This window comes from Carassius auratus, chromosome 13, assembly GCF_003368295.1.
Source record: "Carassius auratus strain Wakin chromosome 13, ASM336829v1, whole genome shotgun sequence".
Taxonomy (NCBI): domain Eukaryota; kingdom Metazoa; phylum Chordata; class Actinopteri; order Cypriniformes; family Cyprinidae; genus Carassius; species Carassius auratus.
Window position 1 is genome coordinate 16,479,961 of NC_039255.1, and position 13,891 is coordinate 16,493,851.

Sequence of the window (13,891 nt, forward strand, 5' to 3'; positions counted from 1 at the left end):
TTGTGACTGAGCTGACTCAGAGAACCGAGATCCAACCGAACTGGGGAGACAAAACACTCTGGTATACCATCAGGTGACACTACGAGTGACTCAGCAATAGTTGTGGGCTCTGTTGGAGTTTCAGGGCACTTGATCTGTTTACACAGAGCTTGAACACTTTCAGTCGGTATGGTTTGCCAGAATTCTTCTGTGGTTGGAAGAGGGTTGCGTGACAGGGCATCGGCATCGGTGTTGCTGCTGCCAGGCCTGTACTGCAATGTGAAATTGTATGTGGCGAGTGCTGAGAGCCAGCGGTGACCTGTCGCATTGAGTTTGGCAGTCGTGAGAATATAAGTTAGGGGGTTGTTATCAGTTCTCACGGTAAACTGTGCGCCATACAAGTAGTCGTGGAACTTGTCCACCACTGCCCACTTAAGTGCCAAAAACTCGAGCTGGTGCACTGGATAGTTCTTTTCAGAGGCACTCAGCTTGCGGCTTGCGAAAGCAACAGGTCTCAAGCCCTCGGGGTACTCTTGGTTGAGGACAGCGCCAAGCCCATGAAAACTGGCATCAATGTGAAGTATGTAAGGCTTGGTGGGGTCTGAGAATGCCAGCACAGGTGCGCTTGTGAGGCAGTGGATGATCTTTTGGAATGCCTCTGAACATGACTGGTCCCACCGGTCACCAAAAGGCTCACTTACTTTGTAGTAGGTCTTGTCTGATGAAGAGGTAGACTTTCGTTTCTTTTGGGTGGGAGGATACCCTTTGCACAGCTCTGTAAGTGGTCGGACGATGATGGAGTAGTTTTTTATAAACCTGCGGTAGTAGCCGCAGAACCCCAGGAATGACTGCAGAGAAGGAAGGTCTGTTGGCTGCTTCCACCGAGTCACTGCTTCAACTTTGTCCGGGTCTGTGGCAATACCGTGCTCAGAGACAATGTGCCCGACGTAGGTGACTTGTGAGCGACAGAACTGGCACTTGTCGAGGGACAACTTGAGTCCAGCTTCTTCAAGACGAGCGATGACTTTGAGGAGTCTTTGCTCATGCTCCCCCAGAGTTTTGCCAAAAACAATGAGGTCATCAAGATATACTATGACTTCAAGCATGTGCATGTCACCGACTGCCTTCTCCATGAGTCGTTGAAATGTTGCAGGGGCCCCTGTGATCCCCTGCGGCATCCGCTCAAATTGAAAGAATCCCAGTGGACAGATAAAAGCGGTTTTCTCTTTGTCCTCATCAGCCATTGGGATTTGATAGTAGCCACTGCGCAGATCCAGCACTGAAAACCACTTACTGCCGGACAAGCAATCAAGAGCGTCGTCAATACGAGGTACAGTGTACTGATCTGGGATAGTTCTCCGATTCAGGGTGCGGTAGTCGATGCACATACGAAGTTGACCATTCTTTTTACGTGCAAGTACAATCGGTGAAGCATATGGGCTTCTTGATTCTTTTATGATCCCAGCCGCCAACAAACCTTGCAGGTGACGCCGAAGATCATCCAAATCAGCAGGGGCAATACGTCGAGATCTCTCTCTGAAGGGAGTGTTATCATTCAAGCGGATGTGATGTTCTACCCCTTTAGCCAAACCAACATCCCACTCTTCTATAGAGAACACACGGGAGTGTTTAGCAAGCTTTTGACTCAGCCTCTCTTTCCACTCTTTGCTGATGGGTGACTCACTGAAGTCAAACAGAGAAGGATCCATAGCTGGAACAGATTCGGCTTTAGGGTTTGGTGCATCTGTCACAATGTCAGCGATGTGAAGGTGAGCGATGACTGTGCCCATTGGAATGGCAGTTTGCTTTAGAGACTCATTACGCAGGAGCACCAGGAAGTTGTTTGGATCTAGCATCTTGGAGAACAACACAGTTGGCTGGACAAGTACACTTGAAGGAAGAGAAGGTGAGTGGGCTCGTTCAATGATGAGTATGCTGTCTCCGATGTCTTGTTTCTCTGTAACTTTGCAGATAGCAACGTATTCAGTTCCAGGAGGGATGCTGAGAGGACCAGGCCCAGACCACTTTACTTCAGCCACAGGCAAGTCTTTGTTGCCTTTTATGGACATCCCTCCAGAAGCGGGTAAATGTTTTTTCTCTTGAACTTGGATTTTGACAGAGTTGACATTCTCCAGGTCTTCTTTCTTTTTAGGCTGGGACTTGAAAGGCTGAACCCCCCTGACGTTTGTGCCAATCAGGACAGGTATAGTCTCGGAGCAACGTGGATCAGGGCACACCAGAGCCAAAACAGGAACAGACTTAACTTTGTTGGACTTAGATTTTTGTGGCAGCTCCAACTCAACCTGGATGTAACCTTTGTATGGGTAACTGCTCTCTGACTCACTTAGGCCCCATATGGCTAGACCGGTCACAGAGTTTAACTGGATGTGTGACAGGTGTTTGGCATACCAGCTGTCGAAGATGATGGTAACTTGAGATCCACTGTCCATCAGCGCGGTGCAGGGGTTGCCATTGATCCTGACCTGAGCAGTGGAGGGCGGTCCCACGAGTCCCTCGGGCAAACTGTTGGTCTGTACATTTACCGAGCTTCTCTTGACACTTGCATTTGTGGTCTTGGTTCTTGCTTCGTTATCAGATTTGCTGTTCTGCTTGGACTTTCTTTGAGCTTGCAGCAGTTTCTGAATAACTTTGGGGTAGTTCTCGGGAAAGGCACACTTGTTGGCAAAGTGCCCGTCTTCACCGCAGCGATAGCAGAAAAAATCACTTGGGTCTCTGGTTGTTGAAGGTCTTGGCTGCCAGGGTCGTGACTGGGTCTCTTGTGGGCAGGGCTCAGTAGCAGAACTATACTTAGGCTTGACTGACATGACAGAGACTTGCTTTCGGAGCTTGACAACTTCTTTCTTTAAAGCTTGAACGTTCTTGTCTTCTGAGTTCTCTGCTGCTGGAGTGACTGAAAGCAATGTGCTCGTCGAAAGATGACTTGACATGGCGGTGGGGGAAGCGAGTTCACTTACTTGTGATCTGAGTTGGTGTATTTCAGCTTTCAAATCTTTTAACTCTGTGTCAGAGGTCACAGTAGCACTTTTGGCGTAGACTGCTTTGGGTGGATGGAGTCTGCGACGTGAAACTTCATGCTCTTCCTCCAGGCGTATCTCATTCAGCAGATCGAGAAAAGTGGGAGGACTGTCTCTGCGGTCTCTTAATCTGAGATTTAGGATCATAATGTCAGACCTGATGGCCCCTTTAATGAGTTGGTCAAGACGTGCTTTGTCTGCCGCCGATGACTGGAGTCCACCCTTTTGGACAACTTTATTTAGGACTCTCTCAAGGCGTCTCAGGAACTCAGAGAGTTTCTCGTTGGGATGCTGACACAACATTCTGAAGGCAAAGTAAAGTTCTTCACCGCTCTCGGGGTTGCCAAAGGTGGTCTCGAGAATGTCAATGTAGTCCATAGAGGATGCAGATGGGTTGTTGAATCGGACAGCTTGAAGGATTTCGAGTGCAGGACCCTTTACACTTTCCATTATTCTCATTTTCTTTTCTCTTTCAGGGCGATCATATTCTTCAATCATAAGTCTGGCTTGTTCAACCCAGCTTTCCAACTGTTCTTCTCCTGGGGGTGTGGGCATGACCCCTGAGAAAGTGCGCAGTCTTCTGTAAAGATTGTTGTCACCATGAGTGTGCTTGCTTGTCATTTGCAGGACATCACCAACTGCTCGAATGATAGCTTCAGGAGTGGACGCTTGAAGTGGGGAGAAAAAACTGGAATCTGGCAGTGGCACATTGTGGCCATCACCTGCTGCCTTAGCTTGGGGTTCTTCCTCCTGCTCAGAAGGTCCAAAGATTCTCCAGGTCATAGCAAACCCCTCAGGAACAACATCAAGAGGAATGGCCTTTGTATTCACCTTCTCCCTGCACTCACATAGCACAGTTAAACTTTGAGACTGAGGATCATACATTCTTCCTCTCACCTTGACTCTCCCGAGTGCTTTGACAGTCTGCAGCGTTTCTTCAATGAACCCAACTTCAGTTTCCGGCGGTACATCTTTAACCAGCAAGGCTTTCACCGGGTCTATGCCTTCTCCAACACACCAGTTCTTCAACTCAGCCATCCCCACGGGTTGTGCACATACAGTGATCACCTGTCAGAACTGAATTTGGTAGGTTTTGGTTGTATTTTAACACAGATAAAGCTTAATCTGTGTTTTTATTTTTGACTTAGGATGCTTGGTAAAACTCTAGTCTGGCAGTTTTAGAGTTTTCACAATAGGTAATCTTTAATGTGATTTTACATGTAGGTTAACTACTGTTTTGGTTCTAAACTAGGCCTACTTTTTAAACAAACTATTTAAATCTCTGGGTCAACTAAAATTAGAGCTGCTAAAACTACTTATAAACTAAATAAATCCCAGCGGTGCCTCCATTTTATTTATGTAGCACCCGTACAACCACTCTGTGAGTTACTTACGTGAGAATGGGGGTGCTTGGGTTCGGTGTAGTTCAGGTGGATACCACGAAGGTGCACCAAATAAGTGTCTAATGAGGTTTAAAACCTTTTGACAATAAAATACAAAAATTAATGAGACCCAGAGATGGTTTTTAGTTTATCAAAAAATGGGTAACGCCTTTGTTTAATTAAATAAAATAATTTGGCAAACAGAATATAAAAGCTTTCCCCAAAATTCAATATTAATGAATATACAAAAATAAATAACCAAAATATTCCCCAAACACTTAAATATTTACTCCTTTAAAATTTAGCTTAAACCCCAGTAGTTTCAATCACACTTGTTACAACTGAATAAGTGGTTCAAAAGTCCCCTCCCCTTAACTCTTTCCTAACAATCTGAAATACACATAGGACTTTACAATAAAAAAAAACACGCCAAGTGTCCTGAAACAAGTCTTAGCAAATGCAGTGGTGGGCCCACTCACACACACATTCAAACATGTTCCAGTTTACTCACGGTATCATTTTGAACGAAGAAAGAAAAAACGTTGCAGGCCTGTTTTGGTCTTGCAAAACATTGAGTGCGCTGAACGGACACTTGCAAAAAATTGAGAGCGTTGAAAGACGTTGGTCCGGATGATCAGGTGCGGTGCGATTAAACGACAGTTCCGCCCAGCATACGCCCACCGTGGCTAACTATCTCGGCTATCTGCGTTCACGGCTTCCACTTCTTCTCTCCCGCTCCGTCAGACGGGTCTCCGGCTTTGTTTCTCACTCAGTCTCGCGGCTCACAAACATCCCGAGTCCGCGGTCCTCTTCTGTGCGCCTCCCGCTCAGATTAATCAACTTTACTCGCACTTTCTAGCGTTCTTTTTCTTCTCAACGTGCCCGCGTCCCGCGCTCCACACGAGTACGGGGAAAAACCGGAAAAAAACTTCCAGCACTCTCTCACGTGTCTCTCACCAGGTCACGTGTAAATACGTTTTTTTTTTTACTTTTTACATACCTGCAGCCAAACACCATTGACTATACAGCGTGAATACCCAAATGACCAATAAAAATAGTCACATAAAAACAGTAAAAATAAAATAATAAAAGGCTAACTGCATAAAACCTTTGGAAATATTATTCAGCTAAATAATATAAACTTTAAACTTCAGTTTTAATTACTGTCATGAAATAAAATTACCAAATATTTATTTCCTTTTAATTATGTAAAATGAACTGATATTTCCTTATTTAGAAATCAGATGTCCCCTATTATTTATTTAAAGTAAATAAACGTTTACTTTTTTAATAGTCATGTGACTCGTTTTTGAGAGTAAGAGAGATTAATCATAACCCTCCCTGTCCCCGTTACACTATATGCCCAAATTTACCACTGGGCTACACTAGTACTGCATATGTTGAAATGCAATCCCTTCACCTATTTAACCAAAGTCCTTGACAGATCTATATAATGACTGGATCGCTCATTGTGTTCTAAACTGCCAATCACTACCATTTTCCAATTAGACACGGGGCATATATACGTACTACTGCTCTGTAAGTATGCTCAAATGGCATGATTATATTACCGTGCACCTTCTGGTTGTTGTCTCTTTGTTTCAGATCACTAAGGCTTTCAAGTCCCGGTTGGCATGGACCTCACTGCTGAGAGACACTCATCCTCATAAGGATAGACGTCCCACTGCCAAATCTACACGATTACCACTGTTTGCTTTTAAAGACATTATTAAGTGTCAATTATTCCAAGCTGATGGTTCCGTGGTGTTAATGTTTAAGCTCTTGTGTGTTCAATTAATTTGCCAAAGTGCTCCTGACTGAACTGTATTTACAAACAGATGCATTAAATACACCCTCTTGGAACCATTTACCGGTATGATCTGTTTGGCCTTGTTTGGCCAATTGTGATTAATAATGCAATGTGTTGCCACACCCTGTGGTCTGTTTGACATCAAGCTTTGTGCATGTGAATCACCTTGTGTGAGGTTTGACTGACAATCTCTCTAGAAACCACAGGTTGTTTTGGAGAAATCCAAAGAAAATACTCTAGCAAATAGGTCTTCAACCCGGCTCCTGGGGACCCAACTGTCCTGCAAAATTTATCTTCAACCTGATTCAGCACACCTGGCCTGTGACTTTACAAGTGAATCTTGATTATCTGGTTCAGGTGCGCTAATCATTTGAGTCACTTCGGGAGTTCGTGGCGGGTTAGCGAATCATTTGAGTCAGTTCGGGAGTTAGTAGCGGGATCGCGAATCATTTCAGTCATCTGACTCCAGTTTGGGAGTTGGAGCGGGATCGCGAATCATTTGAGTCAGTTCGGAGCTTGTAGCGGGATCGCGAATCATTTGAGTCAGTTTGGGGATCGCGAATCATTTGAATCAGTTCGGGAGTTCGTAGCTTGTTCGCGAATCATTTGAGTCAGTTCGGGAGTTCAAAGCGGAATCGCGAATCATTTGAGTCAATTTGGGGATCGCGAATCAATTGAATCAGTTCGGGAGTTCGTAGCGGGTTCGCGAATCATTTGAGTCAGTTCGGGAGTTCAAAGCGGGTTCGCGAATCATTTGAGTCAGTTCGGGAGTTCAAGGCGGGTTCGCGAATCATTTGAGTCAGTTCGGGAGTTCAAAGCGGGTTCTCGAATCATTTGAGTCAGTTTGGGGTTCGCAAATCATAGCTGTATATGGATAGGCATTTTTAACTAATTTAGATTAGATTTAGATTTAGACTAGTTCTAATTACGTTTTCCACACTTGTTTAGGTGTGGAATGTGAACTTGTATTTTTTGTTTTTATGATGTTAACAGTATCATCAAGTATATTAAAAAACTAAACAAATCGTGCCTAAAAAGTGCATGCATATAAGCTAATGTAAAGTTACATGATGAAGTCATACTAGTGCGCGTGTGCATTTTGAGTAAGTTCTTTCATTGCATTATTCGGTGTATTCAAATGCATTTATGAATGCATGTGAATGATCACAAAATTCAAGATATGAACCCTTTGTGCCAAAAGGGTTCTTTTTTGTCATTATAGAACCTTTTTAGCATAAAAGGTTCTTTGGAGTTGAGTAAAGAACCCTATGGTTCTATATAGAACCCCAATGATCCCTTTCTTCTAAGAGTTTGATGTCATATATATATATATATATATATATATTAACCATGCAGGAAAACATTTTTAAATATTTTGATAATTTACCTATAATAAATAAATGACTTTTTAAACCGTTTAAATGATTATTAATCGGTCAAAATCAGCTGATCTGAGTTTGCTGCACTCAGAAAGCGGTGAATGTGAACGAATCAGCAGAGCTTGTATGAGCTTTTGTCATCGTTAAATCTTAAATAGTAAATGTAAGGAACAAACATGGAACTAGAACATAGAACATACAAATACAGTAAAAAAAAGTAAGAAATGTAAATAAAAAAATATACCCATTAGGCCATAGTATAGCCTAATGAATTATATAATTATTAGAAACCTGGATTCTTTCATGTTCAAAGGAAAATTAGCCTAGCTACTGCTTAAGGATGCCTTCTTTTCCTCAAACATTAAACAAACAAAAAGAATCATTTTTCCTCAATAACAAAATAGACAAATTTTAAATATTTAGCAAAATAAATGAATACATAAAAATTGGAACAAAAAAAAAACGGAATAAAAAAAAAATTGTAGACTACGACAACTAATGTAGTCCGTGCAGGAATAGCATGTCGTTCATTGATGAGGGGCTTCAGATTAATCCGTCTCTGCGCACTTATGCGACCACAATTACTGAAAGCCCTCTCCAATGGTGTGCTGGGAGCTGGAATGCAAAGTAGCCTACATGGCGTGTTACTTTGCTTAATCTCGGAAACTCTTGACATCGCCTTTTCCACCAATGGATCATCAAATGGTTTCATCAGCATCCTCCCATTCCGCAAAGTCTATTTTATTTTATTTTAGTCTATTATAAATAAAAAGTTTATCTGTTTTTAGTAATTTTATTTTGCTAGATATTTCAACTTTGCGGGAGTCCCGCAAATAACTTTATTTTCCCGAAACCAGCGCACAATAATATCTTGCCGCCAGCGTCCGCATTCACCAATCAAATATTGTCCCGGGACGCACTCGGTTGCGCTGGGTCCCGCGGGAATGCAGGCCTGTATTGAGTGTCGAATGCACATGCACCAACGCCTAGAAAAAATAGGCCCTTTTTGCACTGCGTCATTATTCCCAATTTGGTCTTAATCCGGCCCTGAAGGTGGTGCATTGCCAGCCGTGTTTCCACTATCGAGCTAGGACCGGGCGTGCTAGTGCGTGCCAGGGCCAGTCGCGTTTCCACTGTCACTTCCGGGGCTTGATCGTGCCTCGCTGGGGCTTCCTCGGGGCCAACGGCCAGGTTTTTTCGGCCCGACGAAATCCTTGGGCCAAAGCGGGCCAGCTGGGGCTAGAGGAGGGGTTATGAACAAAGGCGGAGTTTCTCCGTGTCTAGAGAGCGTCAGCGCGGATCATTTCAGAAAGATAACAGCTTTAACACGGGTATTAAAGACTTTTAAAAATCAGTTGAGCTCAAAACTCACTCTTAGTCAGCAGCAAGTGTTTGAAATAACTTGATCCAATGTGGATTATTATCACTAAACAAGGCAGAAATATTTATAAGCGATGTAAAAGACTATGCACGCTAAACATTAAAATTACCATGGTAAATGCAACCACTTGGAGAATTCAGACATCAGCTTCTTATTCTCTTTAACAACTGTGTATTTAAGTAAGTTAACATTTTATCTGTCGTCTGGTTTCAAGAGTTTAGCTCCACGTTGCGTATCATCAAAATACAATAATGATTTTTGTTCGTGAGCTTTTATAAAAATAGAGAGTCTGCGCTGTGGATAATAACAGAAAGATAACAGCTAACACCAGCATTAAACACTTTTTTTTTAAAATAAGTCGAGCTCAAAACTCACTTTCAGTCAGCATCGAGTGTTTGAAATAACTTGATCCAATGTGGATTATAATCACCATATAAGGCAAAAATATTTATAAGCGATGAAAAAGACTATGCACGCTGGGCATTAACATTAAACATGGTAAATATAACTGCTTGAAGAAATCAGACGTCAGCTTCTTATTCTCTATCACAATCGTGTAATTATTTAGTAGGCTAACTTATATTATCTGTCACAAGCCTCGTCTCGAGAGTTTAGCTCCACGTAGCCTATCAAAAATTATAATAATGTTTTTGTTCGGGAGCCTTTATAAAAAAAACAAAGATATTATCATTCATTCTTATAATGTGACGTATAGGCTACTGTGACTACAAATAAACAGAAACAGACTCGACTGAATAAGCAGGCTATTTTCATAAGCGTTAAAAATAAATAAATAAAATAGAAAGTGTATTTATGTGTGATTAATTTTGAGTCTTGATAAATTAAATCAATATGATCAATGTATCATGTATTCTATAGTTAAAACATTGATGCTTTTGAATTTGAATATATAACAAGCATGCAAACAAACGGCCGCTTTTATCATGTTGGTTTTGTGATCGCGCATGTTCCAGAGACTTATTTCTTAGTTTTCTGATAACTTCTCTTTGATGGTGAAATAATGAGGTTGCATGACGTTGTTCTGAGAGGCATGTAAAGGGCGTGTTTTAGTGACGTGCAGCGGTGCTCCAAGCTCGACTGTGGAAATCCTCCGCTACTCTGGCCTCGGTGCTACTGGCCCGAGTCTATTAGCCCGGCCCGCTTTAAGCCCTGGCTCGCACTGGCCCGACAGTGGAAATGCGGCTATTGAGACTTGACTGAGTTCACAGCTGAGCGGACATTTCACTCGCACTCACATTTGCATATGCTGTACTGCTGGAATTCGTGATTGGTTGACAGCAAATTTCAAATATTAAATGGAATGATAAAATAAATTTCAAATTTTCAATTCTGTTTGGAACTAAAAAATTCATTTCGTTTCTGTTTCTGGATCTGTTCCTGTCAAAATATCGTTAGTTTCCGGTTTTCGTTTTTCGTTCCTTGAACCTGTTCAGAGCCCTGGTATTAATATTGTTGTTGTTTTTGGACAGTTCCACCAATATATTTTATTCTACAAAGCATGTATATAATAAACCTGCTGCTAGTTGTATTATAATTATTAAAACATGATTTCTAAATTTCCTGTGTATCTTCTGCAAACAGGGTTTTGTGAAAAAATCTCTTGTTTGGCAGTTTTTATCAGTTCTAATATTTTTATGAGGTGACACTGAACTTCCAGTCCCGTATGTGTCATCTAAATTTGTTCTAAATACTATATGTAACATTTCATATTCATGCCATGCTTTTAAATTATAATATCATGGAAGGGTATAATAGTTAAAATAGATATGGCCTCTCCGTATGACTGTTCATCAGTGTGTTTGAATGAGATAATACTTGGATCACAAATTATGCTTAATAAAATGCATTTTTATTTGTTCCAGCACTGAGCAGACATCCTATCTGTAATGTGGGCTACTTCAGAGGATTTAGTGAGAGATCCAGATGCAGCAAAAATGTATTCAAACAAGCCTAATAAATGTTAATCCAGGATAGATGAATCTAGACACAGGCAAGGAAAACAGATCCGACAACAAGCACTTGATACATCACTGAAGGACACAAGACAAAGAACAGAGGGATACACACATTAATCAAGGGATAACAAGGAACAGGTGAAGGTGATTACCGTAGTTGTCAAGGGTAGCTATGGTAACAAACAAGGGGAACTATGGTAAACAGGAACTGAATAAAAAAAGTGATTCTTTATTTATTCCTTCTCTTTCTAGCTTGTACTTATTAATTTTTTTTTCTAAAACTTGGTATTAAAAGCACTTCCTGTGTCTGTTTGCCTCTTGAAGGAAAATCACTTTATTTATATCTCATGTGAGTTGCTTTGGATAAATTAGTCTGCAAAATGACTAAATGTAAATGTAAGTGAACACAGAAACCAGGTGCAAGAACATTTATTCCTTGAACACAAAACAGGAACTGTAACAGAGCTGGTGACTACTCAAGCACACAAGATCACAATTTATGAATTTCACAGATTACAGATTTTATTTGCCAATCGTAATGTTTACTGCAATTAAAACAGAACCAAAACCCTCAGCTATGTGTGTGAAGAAAGCAACTGTTCAGCATAAGCATCGCTCTACTCAGAGGCGATCACATTCAGCTTTGTTTTGCTTACAATGATAATATGGCAAAGAAGGAGAAATTTCCTTAAGTGTCCTTGTAACATTCACAATTTCATCACGTATCCAAAATAATTTGAATGCAAAGGCTTTAATTCCTTCATATTTTTCTAAATTTTTCAGATTACCTCTAATGTTGTATTGCCAGGTTTCTGATATGCATTTATCCAAACAGGGTGAATTTACAGTGAAATAAACCACACATTGATTTCTTACATTCAAGATATTTTTCAGATAATTCCTCAGGCGAAACTCTGAATGATCTTGTCTATTTATTTCAGCCCTTGCAGCGATAAGGTCGCCACGCAAATAAACCTGATTTTGACCAAGTGTTTTTCTCACTTGTCTAGTTATTAATTCCTGACCGTTATAGTTGGAATTTTGACATTTGCTCCTCTCAACTCTGAATGCGACAGCATATTGGCCCATGCCAGACAACCTGGAAAGCAATGAGAATTTATTATTTAAAAAAATATTATATATAATTAAAATAGTTTAATGTTAAAATTATTGCATAATGATTTAATTATAAAGGGAAAATAATTTTGATTTGGAACAATCTCTGTTATATTATTCGTTTTCCTTAGTAATAATAATAATAATAATATATGTTATTATATATAATATATATGTTATTTTTAACATTTTGATTGCGTTTTTATTGTGTGTGATTGTTTTTATCATTTGTACTTGTAAATTCTGTTTTCATGTTCAATCAAAGCAACATACTTTTTCTCAAAATTCTTTACAATATTCATGAGAGTTGTTGGGTTCACATCCTGACCGACTGCACAAGTGCAAAACTGCAGCAGACAGATCAGGAGGATCCTCTGAGGTACAGAGAAAACCTGAAACAATCACACACAAATATAAACTTTCATATACAAAGTATGTTCACAAAGAGCACACAATCATACTTTAAGCTAGAAAATTAATATTCTTTGAAGGCGTATTGTATGTACACTTTTAACTTTTTTATGACAAGACCGGTTTTCCAAGCAACGTAAGCAATATTTGAATGTTGGACTTCCTGGAACTTTCGATAAGAAAAAGAACCCAATTACTGCGAGAACTCAAAAAGGCTCTAATGGGTTCGTCTAGAACCTCAACATATGAAGATAAATTATTTTAAGGTCTTTGATACTGACAAATACACAGCAATCACATTTATTTATGCAACATGTTATAGTAGTCTTAAGACCATAAAAAATACACATAAAAGGAAGGAGGGTATTGCTTTCCCAACATTTGCTTTATTTGTTATGAATATGAATTTATTTTATTTTGGTTGTGAATGATCTCACAGTTGTTTGATTGCATGTGTGTGTCAGTCATTGCATTTTATCATATTCTCCACTTATTCACACTACCATTTACAAAACAGAGCAAAATGTCCCTAAGCATTCAACCCCAATCCTGATGAAGACATAAACATTCATTTTTTGATTGAGTAAAAGATTACTCAAGGTTACTCAAACTTACCATTGCGACTGCTTGAATTATGAGGAAGAAGACACTTGTTTTCAGAGCTGAAGTATTCTTGTTTCTCTTCTGATGGTTGAGAGGAAATGAGGCATATATAAAGACCTGACCGGTTTATAATTGACAAACAGAGTGGGTGGGATTTGTGTGTGTGCTTCTCACTTTTGTTTAAGATAACTGATAACCAGGTCCAGATACAATCTGTCAACATTCTTATCTTCTATATCAGGAAATCCAGCAGAATTCTGTGGAATAAATGTAAACATGGAAAAATGTGGTAAACAGAACAAACATTAATGTACATAACCATAACTATTTATCAAATTATTGAATGGTGCTATTAAACAAGACCTAAACAGTAAAACAATGATGACACAAAAAATAATATAAAAAAAAGCAAAACATGCATGGATATAATCTACTGGAAAATCTATAAAACATGGGAGAAACTCACCAGTTAATGGGTGAATTCATTAATTTAATCATGCACACCATCATGGAATTTTGGATTTGTTAAAAGGCAAAAGAAAAACATTTGTTTATATTCAAGTAACATTCGAACTAGCAGACTAGCAGTAGTCTATGTAACCGGCCACTGACTGTGACTTTGAGAATAAGCAGAAAGATTAATGTTTTCCTTATAGTTGTTCATTTACCTTTAGTTTCACTGAAGAGCACAGTTCACTGAAGCTGTTTTTTAACCTTTGATTGATAGAAGCAGCATCAAGGTTAGATCAGAATTATACAGTACATATACAAATGGACATAAATTAGTGTGTGCATATTTTAAAATATTATTTGCAAATA

At 39.9% G+C, this 13,891-nt stretch overlaps 1 long non-coding RNA gene across 1 annotated transcript; it reads right to left on the minus strand.

The window, feature by feature from the left end:
- Positions 1 to 11,355: 11,355 nt before the first annotated feature.
- Positions 11,356 to 13,152, minus strand: LOC113112876 (uncharacterized). Its single transcript, XR_003293501.1, has 3 exons — positions 13,085 to 13,152; positions 12,332 to 12,450; positions 11,356 to 12,041 (listed from the first exon to the last, which is right to left on the minus strand). It is a non-coding gene; the product is annotated as an uncharacterized LOC113112876 (long non-coding RNA).
- Positions 13,153 to 13,891: the final 739 nt, after the last annotated feature.